This window comes from Hypanus sabinus, chromosome 5, assembly GCF_030144855.1.
Source record: "Hypanus sabinus isolate sHypSab1 chromosome 5, sHypSab1.hap1, whole genome shotgun sequence".
Classification (NCBI taxonomy): domain Eukaryota; kingdom Metazoa; phylum Chordata; class Chondrichthyes; order Myliobatiformes; family Dasyatidae; genus Hypanus; species Hypanus sabinus.
The window spans coordinates 27,855,113-27,879,390 of NC_082710.1; positions in this window are offsets into that span (position 1 = coordinate 27,855,113).

Below are 24,278 nucleotides of genomic sequence, written 5' to 3' on the forward strand. Positions count from 1 at the left end.
ACTAAACAGCAGATTTCACGATTTATGTCGGTGGCAGAAAATCTAATTCTGACTCAGATTTTTGAAGAACAAAGTCATCTGAGGATCCCTGAACACAAAACACAAAACGTTCGTGTGCGGTAAGACAAATAATCAGAAGGCTGATGGAATGTCTGCCTTCATTGCAAAGTGTGTAGGGAAGCTTAAATAGCTCTTTACAGGGCATTGGCATAATCACGTTTGGAATGCACTGTACATACTGTCAACTCCTGATGCTTCAGCAGGGTCTGAAAAATTGAGGTTGAAGAAGTGGATGAGTCCATTTTGGATTGGCAGCAGGTGTAAAAATGTGTTCTTCATCTCATGCAATAAATGTATATTGCATTCAGCTTTTGAAATTTTCATGGATGCAATTGAGGGAAAATTTTTACACCAGAACTGTTCAGAGGTAGAATGAGCTATAAACATTTGAAAATCCCTTGATAAGGAAGAGATACGATGGAAGAGTAAAGAATTCATTTAAAGAAAATATTTAACCAGGCACTAAAGCTGTCATTATTACGTTTATAAATATTTGCTTTCAAAATCTTTCTCTTCACTGCATTCAAATCTTTCTGTACTTAGAGAGAGACACAGAGAGAGAGGGAGATTAGCATCTTCTTACCAAGATGATTGGAAATTGGAAAAATGGTGTTTATGATGAATTAAATGGAATAAGTTGTTTCAAGTGTTTGTCAAATTTGTGCATGCCTGAAATTAAACAACGCAAACTTAATGAGAAGTTAAATATGTGGGAACATCAATGCAATTTTATCGCAGTTAAAGTCTACTTTTAGAAATATAAAACTTAACAAGCTCCAAATGATTCCTGAGACATAAGGTGCATCTCAATGAAGTTTTAATTGTGTAGGCTCGTTTCAGCTAAGTGGATTATTATTGCATTGTTTTCCGTGTATATTTTCATCCTGTATGTAGTATGTGAAATAATAGATAGTCACATGAAAACAAACATTAGGACCACTCACTCTTCAGGTCAAACAAAGGCACATTTACTTTTAATGATCTTCCACCTGCAATAGGAGAAAGCTGTTCATATTTTCTCCCCAATTATGGCATTTTGTTAGAGACTTTGTATATCATCGTCGAATCATAGTGTCAGAAACTGTCACAACATGGATGCATGTCAACTCATCTATGCTGATCAAGATGTCTTACTGGGTTAGTTCCATCTGTCTACATTTGGCTGATATCACACTAAATCTTTCCTATAGATGTGCCTCTCCAAATAGCTTCCAAATGTTGTAAATATACTCACTTTCTCTGCATGTTCCATATAGTCATCTCCCTCTGTATGATAAGATGGTCCCTCAGGACACCTTTACACCTCTGTCACTTTAAAGCTATCACCTTGAGTTATAGTTTCTCCCTATCTTCACCTAATATGCAGACCTTTGCTGATCAGCAAGGAATTAATCAGGTTGAGGTAAGCTCATGGTTACCTTGAGCCTGTGGGCCTACCTCCTGCAGGGCTTGGTGTCCAGCACTGTGGGAATAGAATGTGTTGTCTCTCCGTGTTTGAGCACTGCACCAACCATAGGCTGACTATCATTGGTTTATTATTGTCGCATGAACTGAGATACAGTGAAAAGCTTGTCTTGCACACTTTTCATATACATCAGATCATTGTACGTACATTGAGGTAAAACAATAACAATGTAGAATCACGTGTAACAGCTAAAGAGAAACTCCAGTGTAGATAAGCATTAAAATGCAAGATTATAATAAGGTAAATTCTGAGGTCAAGATTCCAACTTAGCACACTGTGATAGTCTTATTACGGTGGGGTGGAAGCTGTCCTTGAAACTGGTAATACGTGCATTTGGGCTTTTGTTTCTTCTGCTCAGTAGGAGAGTGGAGAAGAGAGAATGTCCAGGGTGGGTGGGGTCTTTGATTATGCTGGCTGCCTTACTGAGTATAGTCAGAATCAGTAGAGTCAATCGAAGGGAGGCTGGTTTCCATGATGTGTTGAGCTGTGTCTACAATACTCCGCAGCTTCTTGCTGTCATGTGCAGAGCATTTGCCGTGCCTATGGTGTATCGATTAAAAAAATGCTAAGGGTTGTGGGGAATGCCAAATTTCTTTAGCTTCCTGGTCTATCACTATCGTTGGATCAGGGCAGTCTATTTGTAATGTTCACAACTAGGAGCTTGAAGTTCTCAACACCGTAGATGGAAATAAAAGCCTGTGCACCATCCCCACTTCCTGAAGTCAAACTTTTACACCTACATTTCCTCCTAGGACACTGGTGTTTTTGATTTTCAAAATGGGGCTTTGTAAAATCCAGTTCCTCACTACTGCTTTTCAAAAGGCTAAACCTACTCACAATCCTTCTCTTAATTGTATTCCAGTGGAGTCTGTTTGGTCCTCTATCCTTCCTACCACAGCGAAGGAGAGAAGTTGTGTTTTCCATCTTTAATGATCATCCAGCTTAGTTTTTATAAGGCAATTAGACATAGGAGTAAAATTAGACCGTTCAGTTCTGCCATTCCATCATGGCTGATTTATTATCCCTCTCAACCCCATTCACCTGCCTTCTCCTCATAACCTTTGGCACCTCGACTATTCAAGAATCTATCAACCTCCACTTTCAATATACCTTATGACATGGTCTCCACAGCCATCTGTTGCAAAGTGAATTCCACAGATTCACCATCCACTGGAGAAAAAAATCCCTCCTCAGCTCTGTTCTAAGAGCTCTGTTCTTGTATTCTGAAGCTGTAGCCTTTGATCATAGACTCCCCCACCATAGGAAACATCCTCTCCACATACGATTTTCTTGGTTGTTTCCCTGATTGTTTACTTCCAGTACCAGAACTAACTGTTAATTGACTGAAGACAGTGATTACATATCATTTATCTTTACTCATGCAAAAATTAATCTTTTATGCCCGTCATCTTTCCAGATATGCTATACTGATCCTGATTAGGCAAGCTGTTCTGTTTCAAACTCAGAACTGGTGTCAATTACAGAAATTGATTTTAATTAGGAGTTGACATTTGGGGACATTTCTACAACTAAGGCAAGAAGATGATGAAACCCGAGAGGCTAACTACAAAAGATGTGGTGGGATAAACAAATATTATATCATGCTTTATGCATTATATTTGCCTAAGCTATTCTAATTTACAGTTATTGCCTGAAAAAGCAATAACTTGATTTGCAAAATGATCAGGCAGAACAGAAATCCCCATAGCACCTAATTTCATGCTACAATCACATCTTCCTTTTCCAAACTTGTGGCAGATTAACAGCATCAAAGACTTGTGGAGTTGTGTGGAAACAGAATTTCTCCCACAAAACAATCCTCTTAGCAAATGCATATATACTGTAGATTCCTGCTTACAACATGAGTTTAGAAAGCAAATAAAGTTTCATGTTTAATATTTTATGAATCTATCTTATCGAATGCTAGCTTTTGGCCTATGAATCTATTTAAATTAGATAAAGAATAAATTGACATTAATTTATTCATAAATTGACAAACTCTTTTCCATAGACGCTGCCTGGCCTGCTGAGCTCCTCCAGCATTTTATCTGTGTTGCTTGAATTTCCAGCATCTGCAAATTTCCTCTTGTTTGTGACATTGAAGCATGACTTTATAAAATCATGTTAAAATTTCATTTATATTAACATGTTATTATGATAATTCTTGTATAGTATTGTATGCAAGGTGTAGTGCGCCAAAAGTGGTAGCAGAAATTTTCACTACCGTAGTCTTTAATCTCACATGTCTGCAGATTCCTAATTTGACAGACACAATCAAGAAAGGGAATAAAGCCTGCCTTCTTGAAACTATCCCCAATTTAGCAATAGTAGAGTTTAGTACATAAGATATAACGAACAGTGTTGAAACCATCCATCAAGATCCATCTTGACTCACTCCCAACATCTTCACTACCATTGAAGCCAGTCTTCATCCAGTTTCGTACACTCCATGATGTCAAGAAATAGCTGAGAGTGCTGATTACAGCAAAGCATGGGGACCTGACAACATTCTGGAGACCTGTGTTTAAAAACTGACCATATCTTTAGTCAAGCTGCTCCAGCACGGTTAAAACACTGACAGTGTCCCGACAATGTGGGCATCTCCAAAGATATGTCTTATTAACAAAACGCTGGAACAGTCAGAGAGATCAGGAAGTTCTGAGCAATGCGGTACTGGCACAGAAGAGGAAATGAAGCCTGGAGCAGATCAGGCATGTTCGTTCTGAATGGCAGAATAGGTTTGAGAGGCTGAATGCCCTAGTTCTGCCACTGAGCATGAAAATAAAGGCACTTGAGCAAATATAATCTGCTTCCTGACACCCATTTTGGGTTTCACCAGGACTTGATTCAGCTCCAGACCTCATCAATGCCATGTTCCAAGGACGGACCAAACAGCTGAATTCAAAACGTGATTAGTCCTGTGGTGCCCTGGTAAGAATGAAGTTAATGGATATTAAAGGGAAAGCATGGAGTCAATTCTTCCACAAAGGAAGGTGATTGTTGTTGTTAGAGGTCAATAAATTCCAGCTTTACAGTATCACTGCAGTGTCCAAGGCTCAATCATTTCCTGCCAACATAAAATGAAAGACAGGGATTTTAATTAATGATTGCACAACATTCGAGCTCAGTCACATCTCCTGAACAACTAAAGTAGCCCATGCCTATGTGTAGCCCGAATGGGACACCATTCAGGCAAGGTCTGTCATATAGCAAGCAACATTTGCACCATAATTTTGCTATGCAGTGACAATGTCCAAGAACGAAGTGACTAAACTAATATCCTTGGCATCAGATGTCACCAGCAAACAGTAATTTCTTAGGCAACATCTTCTAGATAGTCAATCATTTCAGCTTTTCTACATCTTCTATTTATTCTTTTTATCTTAATTTTGTTTTGGAAACTGTTGGAGCCTGTGACCTGGAGTCTTTAGCTCAACTGAATGAGCCAGCACTCTGCTGTTGCTGCAAAAACTCCAGGAGAGAAAGGCAAGCATGAGCAACCACTTGGAGAAGCTCAGAGAGGAGATGAGGGGCCAAGATTGACTACATTTCTCGCTGATTAAAATCTTGGGGTAGATTAAAACATCATGGCAAATGCGGAGGAAACTGAGCATTTCTAGGAGAGCTAGAAATTGGTTCATGTTGCTGCCCCCCGGAGGGGCTGTTGGTTCAAATTGCTGCCATTGGAGATGCTATTGAAATTCTGAGATTCATGGATTAGACTCTTTCAGATCAATGTTCTATTTGTGTTCTCACCCATTCTTCCTTGTTGCCGATTGGCAGGCTGTGGCTTTTGGCTGATTGGTTAATTTTTGTACGAGGGAGGGGTTGAGGATGTTCTGGGGTTTATGAGTTTTTGTTCGTTTTTCTTTTTGTGTCAGGTGGGGTTTGAAGTCTTCCAGCTAATTATATGGTTTTCTGTATTCTATGGCTATCTGGAGAAGACAAGTCTCAGAGTTGTATTGACAAACCTTTGAACAATTTTTGAACCTTTGGATCTTTAACAGTGGCATTGCCCTTGTCAAATCCTTCACAGTCTAAATACTGGTGGTCCCACCTGACCAGAAACTTAACTGGACTTGCTATATACTGTAAGAACTACGGCCACAGAACAGATCAGAAAATGACTTCCCTCTGATTTGTCCATTCTCTATAAGACACAAGTTAGCAGTGTGATGGAAAATTGCACACTTGTTTTTGGATGAGTGTAGCACCAACTCCTTTCAAGAAGCTGAATATTTTTCTGGACAAAACAACCCATTTGACTGACACCCAAGCAACTCCATTAAATATTTATCCACCTGCACACCACTGGCATACAATGGCTAAAATGTATGCTAACTGCAAACCATGCATCATTTATTTATCCAGGCAATGAGAAAAACTCGTGTTCTCAGTTATTTCAGAATCAGAATCAGAATGAGGTGTAATATCACTAGCATATGTTGTGAAATATGTTGTTTTGCTGCAGCAGCAATAATAAATAATAAATAAACTATGCATTACAATATATACAGTATACAGTATATAAAACTAAATTAGCAGTGCAAAAAGAGCATAAAAAGGGAAAAAATAAGAGTGATATAATGTACATGGGTTCCTTGTCCGTTCAGAAATCTGATCACAGTGGGGAAGAGGCTGGTCTTGAAATGTTGAATGAATGTCTTCCATGATGGCAGTAATATAAAGAATTCATGTCATGGTGGTGGGGTTCCTTACTGATGGAAGCTGCATTTTTGAGGCATTGCCTTTTGAGATATCCTTGATGTTGGGGAGGTTAGTGCCTGTTGTGGAGCTGGCTGAACTTGCAACTTTCTGCAGGTTTTTCCGATCATGCACTGTGGCCCCTCTGTACCAGATGGCAATGCAACTAATTAGAATGTTCTCCATGGTACATCTGTAGAAATTTGTGGAAGTCTTTTGTTGCATACAAAGTCTCTAAAAAATCCTAATGAAATATAGCCATTGTCATGCTTTCTTTGTAATTGCATAAATATGTTGTACATATTTTTAACACAATTTGCCTTTTTTAACACAGTTTGTTTGCCTGTCTTTGTTTATGTATAGGTTTTCATAGATTTTATTGTATTTCTTTCTTTTCCTGTGTTTTCAAAGAAATGAATCTCAAGGCAGTATAAGATAATGGATATATAATTTGATAGTAAATATTACTTCAACTTTGATTATTCTGACAGCAGCTCCAAATCTTATGACCTCCAACATTAAGAGGGACAGTAGCAACAGATGCATGGGATCATCTCCACTTGCAGGTTTCCTTTCAAGATGCACACCATACAAACTTGGAAAAATATCACTCGTGCCTCAGATCTGCGCCCATGCTCTGCGAATATCTCCCCAACAGAACCTTCCACCAGAAAGACTGGATTGCAGAACCATCTTCTCAAATGCAGTTAGGGATGGGCAATCATCGATGCTCTTTTTTTCAGTCTTGCCCAGCTCCTGAGAATGAATAAAAGATAACTATATTTTAATATAAATTTATCCCTTATCTGATTTAAAAATAATTCATAGGCCCAAAGATACAATTAGATAAGGGTGATTCATCAAAAGTTCTTTTGTGTCTCCCAGTTCATACAAGTAATCTATCCTCTTACATTATTAAAGCATACAGACAGATGGAGCTAGACTGCAAAAACATTGTTTAATATGAAAAGAGTGTGAAGCAATTAGCATAGTCAACTTAGGAGAGTAAAAAGATGCACCATGTTATTGTGCAGTAAGGATATTATCAAATTTTTCAAATTCTGATTGGATTTTTCTTCAGACAATGCAGTGTTTTATTTCTTACTATGAAAATGCATGAGATATAAATTTTTGCTGAACAGGGGGCATTATATTTCTAAATTTCTGAATTGGAAAGATAATGCATTGATTATAAAGAGCTATATAGTTTTACTGAGATCTCATAAACAAAATTTCATTAGCATTTATTAAAAAGTACTGTACAAGGGATATTTCAACCAAGTAAGAACACACAATAACACTGGTGGAGTCAGACCAAGAGGGAATGATGGGAACATGCAATGAGCGGGGTGGGGGGAAGCAATGGGAAGGGTGAACAAAGGGTGAAAGAAAACAAATGGGCAGATGAATGTGTGTGTGTGTGTGTGTGTGTGTGTGTGTGTGTGTGTGTGAGAAGACAGAATATGAGGTGCAAGATATCTGAACTTGAAAAGCTTAGTATTCATCCATTGGGCTGTTGTCTACTCAGCTACCCAAGTGGAATATAAAATGTTGTTTTTCAAATTTGTCTTTTGCCTCTTCGTATCAATGGACATGAAGGAGGACAGAGGGGCTGGTGTGGGAGAGGGACATTAATTAATCACATGAAACTGTAAAATTGCTGATAGGAAGGGTTGAAAGGATGACGGAATCCTTAAGAGAGTGACCTCTGTGGAAAGCAGAAGGTGGAGATAAGCAGGGATAAAGGGAGATGTGAGTGGTAGAGGAATTCTGTTGGAGCTGGTGGAAATGGCAGAAGATTATGTGTTGAATGTGGAGAATGCTAGGATGAAAGATGAGGACCAAGGGAACTCTACTGCTTTTTGCCTTGGGTGAGGGAGGATCAGAGCAGATGTGCAGGAGATAGAGGAAACATCTGTGAGAGCCCCATCAACTATTGCAGAGGGGAAGCCTTGCTTCAGGAAGGAAGAGGACATTTAAGAATCTCTGGAGCAGATGGTGATAACAGATGAGATGGAGAAAATGATAAAAAGATGGCTTCCTTACGGACGGCAGGGTAGTAAGTGGCATAGTCAAAGTTCACTATTGGAGTTGAAAGGTTTTTAGAAGATACCAGTGGCAAATCTGCTTCCTGAGAAGGAGACAGAAGGATCCATAAAATGAAAAGAAATATCAAAGATGGATAATCTGAAGGCTTCTGCATGAAACATGGAAAAGTCCAAAGTCATTTTCTTTCGCTGCTGGTGTGAATTCAATGCCCTTGCCTTGATTCTACCTCCAGTCTGCAGTGGTCTCAGACTAACCAGTCTGGATTCGGTATCAGTGTCCTACTTAGTCACCAGTTGGCATCACAACACAGTATTCATCTCTAGTATCTTGTACTGCTACTATTGTTACTACAGTGCTTCTAACTTTACCTGTCAAAATAAACTTTATTCATGTTCTTGCCCTCTCCAAATTCAACTGTTTGAATGTTCTCCTGACTATCTTAACATTATCCAACTTCTTAGACTTCACTTTGTCTAGAATTCTGTGACTACCTCATTACCCTGAGCTTCTGCTCACCCATCTTTCTCTTCATTAATGATGTTTAATTACACACTGTCTCAAGTTGAAAGTCCACTTTGCTTTGGTCCTTCTGTTCTTTTCTGCCTTTCTACATCATTATCCATCTTTGGATACATTATCCTCCCAATTCCTTATGAAACTGCCTTTCTTCACCACTACTGGGATTCTTGTCTTTAACTTCCTAAAGTTAAAGTACATCAGAACTCTTTTCCAAAACCCCTACACCCATCCTCTTTAAGGTCACCTTTAAAAGTTACTTTTAGCCCATACTTTTTGCTGTCTTCTTACTTTTATCCTTACAATTTTTGTTCTCTGCTGAAGAAGTTTCACACTCAGTGGTCATTTTATTAGGAACCCCATGTGCACTTGTTTGTTAATGCAAACATCAATTCAGCCAATCATTTGGCAGCAACTCAATGCATAAAACATGCTTGCTGGTGCCAGATGGGATGGTTTGACTATGTCACAAACTACTGATTTTGTAGGATTTTCACAAACAACAGTCTCTGGAATTTACAGAGAATGGTGTGAAAAGCTAAAAAAAACATCCAGCGAGTGGCAGTTCTGTGGGTGAAAACACCTTTTTAGTGAGAGTGGTGAGAGGAGAATGTTCTGATCAGTTTATGCTGACAGGAAGGTGACTGTAACTCAAATAACCACGTGTTACAACAGTGGTGTGCAGTGGAGCATCTCTAAATGCAACAATGTCAAACCTTGATGGGGGTGGTCTGCAGCAGCAGAACAACACACTAGGTTCTACTTCTGTACCTAATAAAATGGGCACTTATGCCTAAAGGCGAGACATTGTTGTACTACACTAATATATATGAATGAATCTTATGGTGATGGTGGTAAAGAATGTGATATAGTAAAATAAAATTCAGAGGTTGGTATTCACTTGAGGTTTCTTCCAGATAAGTTATATGTGAAGCTGGACATCATCATCATTATGCATTGTGTAATATGACGTGGGCGCTCAAGGTCTTTGACCATGATTGTTCTTGGAAATTTTTTCTACAGAAGTGGTTTGCCATTGCCTTCTTCTGGGCAGTGTCTTTACAAGATGGGTGACCCCCAGCCATTATCAATGCTTTACAGAGACTGTCTGCCTGGTGTCAGTGGTCGCATAACTAGGACTTGTGATACTCACCAGCTGCTCATCAACCATTCACCACCTGTTCCCATGGCTTCATGTGACCATGATCCAGGGTGGGGGGGGGGGTGCTGGGCAGGTGTTACACCTTGACCATGGGTGACCTGCAGGTTAGCGGAGGGAAGGAGCTGCTCACACCTCTTTTGATAGAGATACATTGTATCTCCACACCCGCATCTACTCTGTAAGCTACTCTGCATAAATTGCCTGCTGCTTTACCTGCTTCACCACAGTGAAATTACCTCAATGACTGTAAAGCTTTGTGCCACGTCTCTTGCAAATATCTTCTTCTTTGCTAGGACGCAGAAACAGTGTCTGACTGCCTCCTCAAGGCCCATGTAACATTTAATTACCATGGTGGGATGCTTTCCTGGCAATTAACCCATACCAGTATTCTACAGAATTTCAAGGATTTAATTACTATTAATGTTATTAATAATGCAATCAATTTTCATGGATTTTAGCTGCTTTCAACACTGACTGTTGGAGATAATTCTGTTTGTGATAATTCTGTTTATTATGTTGCATGGAAATTCTGAAAGTTGTTGATTGCTGGAACAGGATTATATAAACTGGATTATGAAAATGGAAATATGGAGAAATCAGGAGTATATTAAATTAACAGTGAGCATATAAACATAAAAATTAGGCACAGGTCTCTGATCTTTTGAATATGTATATTAACATACTCATAACAGGACAGGATATGGAGAGATTAATTAAAAGTGCCAGGACATAGTATATGTAACATTATGGAGAAAAAAATGATTGCATCAACTTTTGTAGAAGTAATAGCAGAAGAGAAGACCAAAGTAGTTCTGATATGTCTGTTGATTCTTCAAACAGATGCCTTAAAATTATAAGACCATAAGACCCATAAGGTATAGGAGCAGAAGTAGGCCATACAGCCCATTGTTTCTATGAAATACACCCATGTTCTCCTGAACTACAGGGAATACAGCACGAGCTGCCAGAAATTTCTCATACAGCAACCCTTTCATTCCTGGAATCCTTCTCATGAATCTTCTCAGAACCCTCTCCAATGCCAGTATATCCTTTCTAAAATAAGGAGTCTAAAACTACACACAATACTCCAAGTGTGGTCTCATGAGTGCCTTATAAAGTCAACATCACATCCCTGCTCTTATGTTCTATACCTCTAGAAATGAATGCCAACATTGCATTCACCTTCTTCACCAGTGACTCAACCTGGAGGTTAACCTAGGGTATCCTGCACAAGGACTCCCAAGTCCCTTTGCATCTCTACATTTTGAATTCTCTCCCCATTGAAATAGTAGTCCGCCCATTTATTTCTTCCACCAAAGTGCATGAACATTCACTTTCCAACATTGTATTTCATTTGCCACTTCTTTGACCATTCCCCTAAACTATCTAAGTCTCTCTGTAGGCTCTCCATTTCCTCATCACTACTAACACCTCCACCTATCTTTGTATCATCGGCAAAATTTGCTAGAAATCCATTAATCCCACAGTCCAGATCATTGACATATATTGTAAAAGTAGCAGTCCCAACATCAACCCCTGCGGAACTCCACGTATCTGGCAGCCAGCCAGAATAGGATCTCGTTAATCCCATTCTCTATTTTCTGCCGATCAGCCAATTCTCCACCCATGCTAGTAACTCCTCTGTAATTCCATGGCTCTTACGTTGCTAAACAGCCTCATGTGGGGCACCTTGTCAAAGGCCTTCTGAAAATCCAAGTACACCACATCTGCTGCATCTCCTTTGCCTACCCTGCTTGTAATTTCCTCAAAAAATTGCAGTAGGTTAGTCAGGCAGGATTTTCCTTTCAGGAAGCCATGCTGGTTTTGGCCTATCTTGTCATGTGTCTCCAGGTACGCAGTAATCCCATCCCTAACAATCGATTCCAACAACTTCCCAACCACTGATGTCAAGCTAACGGGTCTATAGTTTCCTTTCTGCTGCCTCCCACCCTTCTAAAGAGGATTGTTAGCAATTTTCCAGTCATTCAGTATGATGTCAGAATCTATTGATTCTGGAAAGATCATTGTTAATGCCTCCACAATCTCTTCAGCTACTTTCTTCAGCATCTGAGTGTGCATTCCATCAGGTCAAGGAGATTTATCCACCCTTAGACCATTAAGCTTCCTGAGCACCCTCTCAGTAGTAATTTTCACATACTTCACTTTGCTGACACTTTGAATGTCCAGTATACTGCAGATGTCTTCCACCTTGAAGACTGATGCAAAATACACATTCAGTTCCTCTGCCATCTCTGTGTCTCTCATTACAATATCTCTAGTGCCATTTTCTATTGGTACTATGTCTACCCTCAACTCTCTTTTACCCTTTATATTCTTAAAAAGCTTTTAGTATCTTCTTTGATGTTAGTTGCCAGCCTCCTTTCAGAATTCATTATTTCCTTCTTAATGATCTTCTTAGTTTATTTCTGAAAGTCTATAAAAGCTTCCCAATCCTCTATCTTCCCACTAGCTTTGGCTTCCTTGTATGCCCTCCTTTTTGCTTTTACTTTGACTCTGACTTCACTTGTCAGCCACGGTAGTATCCTTTTTCCATTCGAAAATTTCCTCTTATTTGGAATATATCTGTCTTGTACTTCCCTCATTTTTCGCAGAAACTCCAGGCATTGCTGCTCTGTTGTCCTTCCTGCCAGTGTCTCTTTCCATTCAACCTTGGTCAGTTCCCCTCTCATGCCATTGTAAATGCCTTCATTTCACTGAAATTGGAATTTAGTTTCTCCTTCTCAAATTTCAAAGTGGACTTGATCATATTGTGATCACTGTTCACTAAGGGTTCCTTAACCTTAAACTCTCTTATCACCTCCAGATCATTGTACAACAGCCAAACCAGCACAGCTGATCCCCTAGTGGGCTTAACAACAAACTGTTCTAAAAAGCGATTTCTTAGACAGTCTACAAATTCTCTCTCTTGAGGTCCAGTACTGGCTTGGTTTTCCCAATCTACTTTCATGTTAAAATCCCCAATGCTTATCATGACTTTGCCCTTCTGACACACCTTTTCTATCTTCTGCTGGAATTTGTAATCCACATCCCAGCTGCTGTTTGGAGGCCTGTATACAATTACCATTAGAGTCCCTATTATAATATTGGGCTGAATCAGAGTTGCAGTTGTGTCATTTGAGTGGGGTGGATTAGTATCCACTTTCCTGACTTCTTCCTCATCTGTCTGTTGCAGAAGGCTCAACAAAGAACATCTCCTACATCGGGGTTTCTTTAACATACTCATAACAGGACAGGATATGGAGAGATTAACAATGCTAAGTAAGCTACAACAGGCTGTGTTAATATTCACTTCACCGAACTACAGACCTGCCACTTATATTCAGTTGGGTGTGTCTGTAGTTGTGATTTACAGCTTTGTGCAAAACCAATAGAGCTTTTGAATATATTGAAAAATTTAGTTGAATGGGAGGGGGGCATCTCACTGAAACCTATCAAACATTGAAAGACCTAGATACAGTGGATGTGGAGGGGATGTTTCCCATAGAGGGGTAGGGCACTGCCCCAGAATAGAGAAGTATCTCTTTAGAACAGAGATGAGGGGCTGATGCCTTTGCCAGAAGATGGTGAATCTGTGGAATTCTTTGCCACAGACTTCTGAGGAGTCCAAGTCATTGAGTATATTTAAAGCAGAGGTTGATAGGTTCTTTATTAGTAAGGGCATCGAAGGTTACAGGGGAAAGGTAGGAGGATGGAGTTGAAAGGGATAATATTTCTGCCATGATAGAATGGCAGAGCAGACTTGATGGGTCTGTTCTTGTGTCTTACGGTCTTAAAAAAACCATGACCTTTCATTTGAACTTAATGTTTAGCAGTTTCCCTAAGTTTTTGCTGCTTTCTTGAGACAATCAAGAGACTTTCCTTCAATCAGTATCGCTTCATTGCCAATTGTCACTTCAGCTGATCTGTCTTCTCGCATTAATTTGACAGCATGTCACCAAAAATCGCAGATTGCTGATACTGGTCTGAATTTCAAATTGCTTTTACGAAGCGAAATTCAAGATGTTTCCGCTATTTTAACACTTCACTAAACTCTATGCCTAAGCAGTCATACTAAATTTGACCAAATTCAATTACTTATGTTGGTTGATGGACTTCAGCCAATCTGGTTGTGAGCTCCAGATTGTCTGCAGTTTCAATTTCAAATAGTCTGCCAATTTCAGACAAACTGAAGATGTAGTTTGAGGGAATATATAATCACGATTTCAGTTCTAAAACAACTTTAATACTTCCATTCGTCAAACCTAATGGAACATGAGGTGTAGTTAAGAGGGAGAGAGACTTTACAGTGGAGATGGGAGTTGCTTGACAGCCAACACACACGTAGTGAGCTCTTGAATTATTCTGTGCTGCTCAATTGCCTGTAACAGGGGCCAATTCAAATCAGATTAGAATCAGATCAAGGGAATATTGTTTCTGATATACTGTATTCCATCAAGCCTTTGTCTCCTGCGCTGTCACTGACCTCATCAACTCTGGGGATCTCACATACTCTGCCACCAATCACACAGATTTCTTACCCCATGCTACTTGTTTCTATATCCTACCCAAGATCCACAAACCTGACTGTCTGGGTAGGCTCATTGTGCCTATCAGCTCCTGTCCCACTGAAATCATGTCCACATACCTTGACACTATTTTATCCCTCTTGGCTTAGTCCCTTCCACCTAACCCATCACACTTCACATACTCTTGTTCACATCAACAACTTTCAATTCTCTGGTCCTGATTGCCCCACTTTCACCATCATTGTCCAGATACTACAAAAACTTCTATCCCCCAACAAGGAGTTTAAGTTTAGTAAGTTCAAGTTTAAATGCCATTCAATCAGACATGAATACCCATGAATGATACAGCACTTCCCTGGGGCCAAGGTGGAGCACCAATAGTCACACACAGCACAATGTGCATATAGCATAAATCAGAAAAGGAGAAAAATACTCAAAAAAAAGTCCAAGTTTCTGAGTATATGAATATTGCAGTGGTGTGTGGTTGAACACAACTTAGCTTGTCATCCACTGAGCGAACAGTGAAGGCATCACTGGTGCCAACTTGGAGGCTGTGTCATACCAACCCTGACACCTCTTTCCTGGACAGCTGCAAGTAAGCAACACTCCACCTTGAGGCCTAGTCTTTGCCATAACTGCGACGACACAGCTCCCCCGTTGTCAGTCCCACCAATAAACTAATGAATTGGTCTAGCAGTATTCCACATTACCAGGCCTTAAAGCTCTTCAATTCTTTCTTGACAACAGACTCAACCAGTTCCTCTCCAATACCATCCTCCTCTGTCTGGCAGAACTGGTCCTCCCTCACACACAACAGCTTCTCTTTCAGCCCCTCCCATTTCCCCCAAATCCAAGATGCATGGGTACCCGCATAGGCTTCAGCTATGCATGGGTTTTTGTTGGCTATGTGGAACAGTCAATGTTCCAAGATTTTCTGGTAAATTCATCCAACTCTTTCTGCACTACATTAATGATTGTATGGGTGCTACTTCATGCAGCCATACTAAACTTGTCGATTTCATTAATTTTGCCTCAAACTTCCACCCTGTCCTTAAATTCACTTAGTTCATTTTTGACACTTCCTTTCACTTTCTTGATCTCTTTGTCTCCATCTCTAGGAACAAACTCTCCTCCAATATCTTTTACAAACCTAGTGTCTCTCATATCAATCTTTATAATTCTTCCCACCCTGTCACTTGTAAAAATGCCATTCCCTTTACTCAGTTCCTTTGTCTCCACCACATCTTTTCCCAGGATGAGGCTTTTTTTCTTCCCAGAACATCAGAGATTATCTCCTTCCTCAAAGAACGGTATTTCAATTTCTCCAGTATTGATGCTGCCCTGATCAACATCTTCTCCATTTTCTTGACACCCACCCTCACTCCATCTTCCCATTTCTTTAATAGGGATGAAGTTCTTCTTTTTACCCACCAGCCCATAAGTCTCCATATCCAGCATGACCTTCTCTGCAACTTCCATTATCTTCAACGGGATCTTACCACCTAACACATTTTTACTTTCTCCTGCCTCTCTGCTTTCCTCAGGCATCACTCTCCATGATTCCCTTGTGCATCCAGTCCTTCCCATTAATTTCCTGTCTGACAATTATCCCTGCAAGCGAAAGAATTACTACACCTGCCCATTCACCTCCGCCCTCAACCCCGTTCTGGGCCCCAATCAGTCATTCCAGGTGAGGCAAAACTTCAACAGGACATGTTTTGTGGTCTACTGTATCTGGTGTTTCCAGTTTGGCCTCCTCTACCTTGGTGAAAGCAGATGTAGATTGGGGGAATGCGATATCAGAATCAGTATTTGCACCTTCGCTCTATGCTCAACAAGAAGGATTCCCGAGTGCCTAGACATTTTACATCTGATCCCATTTTCTTCCCACATGTAGGTTCATAGCCTCCTCTACAAGCTTAATGAGGCCACTCAAGTTGGAGGAGCAACACCTCATATTCTGTCTGCGTAGCCTCCTATCTGATGGCAGGAATATTGATTTCTCTAACATTTTGCAATTTTTTCTCCTCCCCCTTCCTCCTTCCATTCCACATTCTGCCTCCCCTCTTACCTCTTCTCATCTCCTCACCTGCCTATCACCTCCTCATGGTGCACCTACTCCTTTCCTTTCTCCCATGGTCCATTCTTCTCTCCTATCAGATTCTTTCATCTTCAGCCCTTTTCGCCTCCCTGCTTCTTACTTTATCACCCTCCCCATCCACCTGGCTTCCCCTATCACCTTCTAGCTCATACTCCTTCTCCTTCCTCCCCATCTTCTTACTGTGGCATCTTCTCCCTTCCTTTCCAGTCCTGATGAAGGGTCTCAGCCTAAACATCGACTGTTTATTCCTTTACATGGATGCTGTCTGACATGCTGAATTCCTCCAACATTTTGTATGTGTCATTCTGTATTTAAATTTTAGATCAGTATATTCGAGTACTGTGGTAGTTGTGTTCACATTTCTGATCTCTGTGCAACAGATGTTTGAGTGAACAAATTTTCAGCTGGAGAAACTCTCCAGTCTGAGCAGTGTCTGTGGGAGGAAATGAGTTCCTGATGTTTTGTGTTAAATCCCTGCTTCAGGACTGAGAGTGGAGAGGCAAGAGGGCCCGTAGAAGGAGGAGTGAGAGTGTGGTGAGGCAGACGGCTGAGGTGATTGGTGGACTGAGGAGGTGTGAAGGATGATGGGCAGGCAGAACTAGGTAGGGGTAGATCTGGGGAAAAGAGGCAGCTGGATACTGAATGGAGGCAATGAAAAACAAACAGGCAGTAAGAGTGCGATAGGGAGCAGGAGAGTGAAGTTGGAGACAGGTGCTGGAATGTTTGGAAACATCCCATCCCATAATTGTTATGTCAGTTCACTCCTGCTGTTACATACTAGATCCGAACATTCCCTGTGAAGTGGTCGGTGCTTCATGTTTCGTGCTGAGTAGAAAGGATCACATCATCCAGCTGTCAAATCCATAAACATCTGATCTGGGTGGCCTCCAGCCCTGTTACAGCTACATTTCATTTTCCAAAGATGTAACCCATCAGCAATTATTTGTGACTCATTTCAAGATGCAGCAGGTAATTTTAGCAAGGGCATCATAACGTATCCCAGACTAAGTTCTCTCAATCCCACCCTATCTCAACCCACTATTTATCTATTTACAACAGGCAAAGGCCTTTGCACTCTGACAAAACTGAAGGAATCGCAGAATGAAAATATTAAAACCCTGGAATTTCAGTATCATGCTTTGTTTCTTCTTGACTGCAAACCACTTTTTAAAAAATGTGAATGAAAGTAGGGTGTAGTTAGCTCTAGCCAATTACATAAAAGGAAAAGATAATTTTCGGCATGAGCTGTGTTGATGAGCATTAGGTTTTACTGATTCTGAAGGTTCTGAAGGTGCTTAAAAAAGCACATGTGAAGTGTCGTTCATAGGTTGGTGCTGGAGGTCCAATCTTTTTAAAAATAATCAATGAAGGGAAATGGCCTGATTCAGAATGGGTCTGGACAGCAGGTGGCAAATGTTAGCACGCCCTAAAACAACACATTATCAAGCCGGGATACTTGAAGCCTCAATAATATCAGCAAGTAATGTATATGTCACTCAATGATTGTGTGCTGGCTCAGAGCAGCTGTGCCATTTCTAAGAATTTTCCCCCAGTGAATCCTGGTGCTGTTGATTCACACAGCTGCTGCCGATAAAACCAAGCACAAACAAATTATTCTGCTGTTCCGCTGCATCGGTTTGAATATGCTATTTGGAAGCCAAAGGATGCTACTGCAAATGCCAACAGACCTAAAGGCAGCATTTTCTTAAGCATTCAAATAATATTGTTTGAAAAAGTTTTTATCAAGTTTCTTTGGATTGTATCCTTGACAGTGCACACCTCCAAAATTATATGGAGGCACATTTCATATTCTGTCGTGGTATATTCCAACTTGATAACATCAATATCAATTTCCCTGACTTCTGGTGACCACTCCCCTCTTTTCCTGGCCCACACCCACCTCTCTTTGTTTTCCCTTATCCCTCTGGCCTCTTTACCACTTTTTTTCCTCTTCCCTGCTCTCACATCCTGTCCATCTTCGCTCTTCGGTTTCCCCACCTCCATCCCTTTATTTCAAGGTCTGCTCTCCTCCCCTGAGAGATTCTATCTTCTTCAGCACTTTGCCTCCATCACCCATCACCTCCTAGTTGCTCACACTGTTCCCACATAACCCCACCCACTTACCTTCCCCCTTCACCTGGATTCACCAATCACCCACCAGCTCGTGGTCCTCCCCATTCCCCCCACCTTTTATAATGGATTCTGCCTTCTTTCCTTCCATCCCGATGAACTACCTCAGCTCAAAATGTCAGCTGTTCATTTCCTTTCCATTTTACCCTCTAGTTGCTGTTTGACATTGAGTTCATGTAGCACATTTGTGTGTGTTGCCCATAAGTGCTGCCAGGGAAAGGCAAGCTTAGAAGAGACAGTCCTAAGTGTTCAATATTTTATAAAGTGATATGTCCCAGCATGGTGTTATCCTGGAGCAACAATGAAATCAATGGAGCATCAAGTAGATCCAATTAGCACTCGAGTTTATGAAAATATGTCATACTGTTGAATGTCTGTCCATGGAGGAAAGCATTTTAATTGAATGAGCAAAATAGTTGATGTATAAAATGCTGGATGAAGCACAGTGAAGATTTTAGGCAGACTGAGTATGTTTTTTCACAAACACAAGAAAACCTGCAGATACTCGAAATCCAAGGCAAAACACACAAAATGCTGGAGGAACTCAGCAGGTCAGGCAGCAGCTGTGGAAATGAATAAACAGTCGAACAGTCGACAAACAGCATCTTGGCCAGATGCTTTCTGGCCAAGACCCCTGAGGGCTTTGTGTGTTTTGCCCTGTGTATGTTTTTTGAAGAGTTCTTAAGCTTGATTGAATCACAAGCCAGTGAAGAGGGAGGCCTCTCTTTGTAATTCCTAGCCACAATGACATAACTATTGCTGATAGATCCTCTATTTTAACCCAACTTGCTTTTATTATTCATGATCTGTTATAATAATTCATTATATATTTAGAAAGGTTAAATGTTTAAGGGGAACATGAGGGGTGGTGAAAGTGTGGAACGAGCTGCTAGTGGAAGTGGTAGATGCGGGTTTGATTTCAACATTTAAAAGAAATTTGGATTGGTATGTAGATAGGAGGGCTACAGATGGCTATGCTCTGGGTGCAGGTCAAAGGGAATATGCAGAATAATAGTTTGCCATGGACTAGATGGGCCAAAGGGTCTGTTTCTGTATTGTAGTAGTCTATGACTCCGTGATTCTAAATTCTGCAAGTGCAATGTTCAAAGGTTCCATTTAATCAGAGAATGTATACAATATACAACCTGAAATGTATTTGCAAATTAAAATTAATGAAGATTGGGTTAATTTTGGATTAATATAATTTGTTAGCTAATGATCCGTTAGTTCCTATTTGCATGAGGGGTGATTGATAAGTTTGTGGCCTAAGGTAGGAGTCAATTTTAGAAAACCTGGTACATTTACTTTTGAACATAGTCCCCTCCTACACTTACACACTTAGTCCAGCAGTTGTCGAACATACAGATCTTGGACCTCCAGAAAGTGTCCACAGCATGGGTGATTGATAAATTTGTGGCTTAAGGTAGAAGGCGATGAGTTATACAGCTCTGAGTACATGCACATGCAGTTCAACTCTGAGTGATGATGCAGAAAGCTTGAAGTTAATAACCCAGCAGTTAATAACTCATCAGGGGTGATTGATAAGTTTATGGCCTAAGGTAGAGAGAGATGAGTTATTAACTTCAAACTTTCTGCATAATCACTCAAAGAGTTGGACTAGACATGCATCTAACTAGAGCTATATAACTCATCTCCTTCTAACTTAGGCCATGAACTTAGCAATCACACATGCTGTGGACATTTCCTGGATGTCCAAGATCTGTATGCTCCCTGACCGCTGGACTAAGTGTGTAAATGTGGGAGGGGACTATGTTGAAAAATAAATGTGCTAGGTTTTCTAAAACTGACTCCTTCTACCTTAGGCCATGAACCTATCAATCACCCTTCGTATTTTCTTGTAGCTGGCCTATTTTGTTGTAGATTCTGAAAGCAGACTGTAAATGTCTGAAATTGGCAAAGTGAAGCAAGCGTTAACCAAGGAATTGTTAAATCCATTTCCAAGTATTCAGACAAGTGAAGACCTACCCTGTCACCGCCAACTACTGCATTGACTAATTTGAACAACATTTCCTCTTGTATTCATTCCAGTTTCTTCATTCCATTTCTTAAGGATGTGAGTCACACTGTGCTTCTTTTCCATAGAGGAAGCCATGGGCTTGCCCACATATTGCCCAACTGTCCAATTTTCACCCACAAGTCTAGACAGTGAGTGCTACTGTGAGGCATGAGGTAATTATTCCACAGTTCTTTTAGTAACCTTTTCAGAAATAGCACATTAATAAGGCAACATTGTGTTTTCCTTTAGCACTATTCTAGGCAAGTGCACTAGAGGGGAAAGTTGGATTTCCTGCAGCATCAATTTCTCTGCCATTGGGACACTGAGCAACAAGGGTTCCATTTGTTTTAAGCTTTAAAACTTCACTTAAATTGACAGGTCCAGAATTCTAAAACTTACAAAAAATGAGCCAAAGCTTCTACTTATGTTGTGTTTTCTTTTATTTATTTAGTTTGAAAGCATGTCCATTAAGTACAATATTCCACAATCCCACTTTCCACTTCCATACCTAAACAGATCCGAGATGGTCTTCGTGGGGCTGGAGAGCTGATAGTGATTATAGATGTGTCTATTGGCTTGGGTATTGGGTATCAATTTCATGGAAGCAATTGTAGCAGGACTGAAGCTCAGTCCTTCAATGTTAGAATGATGAAGAGACGGAATGGCATTGCATATGAACTCTTATTAAGAAGCAGCATGGAACACACCCTTCCGTTCCTTTGAGACACACTGTCTAGCAATTCCCCAATTTTAATCCTAGCCTAATCATGGGACAATTTACAATGACCAATTAACTTCGTTAGACTGTCAGAGGAAACCGGAGCACCAGGAGGAAACCCAAGCTGTCAAAGGGAGAACAAACAAACTCCTTACAGGCAGTGGCAGGAATTGAACACAGGCTGCCTGTACTGTACTGTAAAGCATTGTGCTAACCATTATTCCACAGTACCACCGACAATATGTGTAAAAAATGAGTTTCAAACTGGACACTGTCACTGAGAATGGATCCAAGATGGCGGCGTGATGCAGCTTGCAGCGGCCACTCCGGAACTGATTATCCATTATTTGTGAAGTGGGGTACTGTGCACAATCATAATCGATTGAAAATGGACGTGGAAGCACGGAGAAACATTGGGAAATTCCAGGAAGACCTTCTTCGTTGCTGCTGTGAGGTCCGGGACTCTGCTGGGAAGAACAGGCCCCCAGTTCTCAGGGTCACGTTGCCGATGGCCATTGGCGGGGCCATCTTAATACACTTGGCAGAGGATGGTGCTCAGAGAAGCTGTGCCGGAGGGGATGGTGGTCGGCTCGGAGGTTCGATGGACTCAGGTCGCTTTTGATGTGTGCTGCGCCTGCGAGGCTGGTTTCGACAGAGCTTCCATTGTGTGCTGCGTCTGCAAGGCTGAGTCAACGGCGCCTTGGAAGTCCATAGCGAGGGTATTCCCTTCTGCCACCGGCATGGGATGGCGAGTCTGTCGGGAGCCTGAGGACTTGTGGAAACTGTGGTGATTTCTTTTGAACTTACAGTCCTTTAACATCTTGGACTATTTTTACTGTGCCCATAGTCTGCTTTTTTTTTATCAATTATGCCATTGTTTGCACTGTTGTAACTATATATTGTAATTATGTGGTTTTGTGTCGGTCTTGTAGCTTTAGTTTTTGGTCTTGTTTTTGTCTGGTGGATTTGGAGCTCCTTTCTGGGGAACGCGCTAGACGGTAGCGCGATATTAATAGGCAGCAGCCTCTCCAGACTCTGGATTGGGGATTGCCAAATGTTATGTTATTTTCTGGTGTAGCCTGTTTTGTCATATGCTTTTGTGATATCATTCTGGAGGAACGTTGTCTCATTTTTTAACTGCATTGCATTTGTGGTTTCTAAATGACAATAAACTGAATCTGAATCTGAATTGAGAACTTAACCTCTTCAATAAAACATTTTCTGTTGGTATTAATAAGCCCATAAATACTACAGTGATCTGGAGATTGGGCCATTGCTATCTGATGGAGTGGAAGGACAATGATTTGGTATGAAGTAAGTGAAGAACAGGTTTCTCATTGTAGAGCATTGACAACGACAGGCAGTGGATGTGTTGCACATGCTAGTGAAAGATATGAGGGGGCTTGGCAGTTCTCATGACAAGTAGAATTATTGGAAGGCTCTTGAAGACAAGTGATACAATAAAGCTTTTGGGGAAGTTCATGGAACAGAGAACCACTGCAGTATAGATGAAGAGGAAAGAGATGTCGCCGTTATTGACTGTGCTGGAGACCCTGGGCTTAGTTACTTCATGGACTACGGATGAGATTTCACTGGACAATATAATGAAAACTTTGAAGAGACATCTTAATCTGACTTGGTTTGGACTGTTAAGAGATAAAAGTCATGCAGTTAGAGACCAGAAATTAAAATTGGTGATATTTGGTCAGTCAAAGAGATATAATTTTCAGATATTGAATAAGTGGGTATTGTGGTATTCCCTAATGGATAAATAAATTAAAGAATTTGGGTGTAATTAATTGAAGTACTGGACTTAATGTTCAAGGAGCCTTAAGGCTGATTTATACTTGTGCATCATATCTATATTGTAGGGTGACGTGCACCTCTCCAGAAAAGTTACTCGCATGTCGTAGCGATGCAGACGGCAACAACTGTGATTGGTCCTCTTGGTAGCATCGCATTTCCTCCTATGCATTTCCGGTTTCTTTTTCTCCTCCATGTCTGTAGACTGTGCGTAAACCAATACGAAACAGATGAACCCAATCGTCAAATCTACCTGCTGACATGCGAAAAGTTTTCAGAAGCATTTCCTCGTCCATGTCTCTCAAGAAGAAACTCAACACAGTGGCAGAGAAACCCCACCACCAACTAGCGTTTTGGGGCACACTAAGGTGTGCTCGCTACGGTGTAGAGCAATGCAGAAGTGAAAATCAGAGTTACGGCGCAAGCTGCAGCATAGCCCTTATGCACAAGTATAAATCAGCCTTTTTGGGTTAGACACCTGTTTGGATGTGCACGTAACAATGTGAGGTAGTTTTGTCTGGGCACAATTCTGAGGGTCAAGCAGGGAACAAATCCACAGAACTGGCAGTGGTAGTGTGGTCTTCTTTATGACTAAGGGTCTTGAATCTGTAAGTGAGGTTGGAGAATATGTCATGCGAGTGTTAAAAGCAGGAACAGAGTAGGGTATATTACATGGCTGAAGTCTGGAGAAAATAACTGCTGCTAAAACTGGTGGGCCTAATTTCCCATGGATTCCTGACAGCATACATACCAAACAGACCTTTAGGACATTGCACATAGATAATAAGGAGATGGAAATGACTGTGTCGAATGGTGTCTGTTGCACAGACAAAAATTATGATCGTTGGTACATTTGAGACCACTTTATTGATTGAAGAAACTGTATCTTGAGACATTGCAAGGTGATTGCAGAGTTGCCAGTTGAGAGAGACATATACACAGAAAGGTGCTGGAAAAAGAGTCAGTAAAATCATGGAAGGTTCCACACACTGTTTGTCCCACTCCCATCAGAAAGGAGGCTACAGAG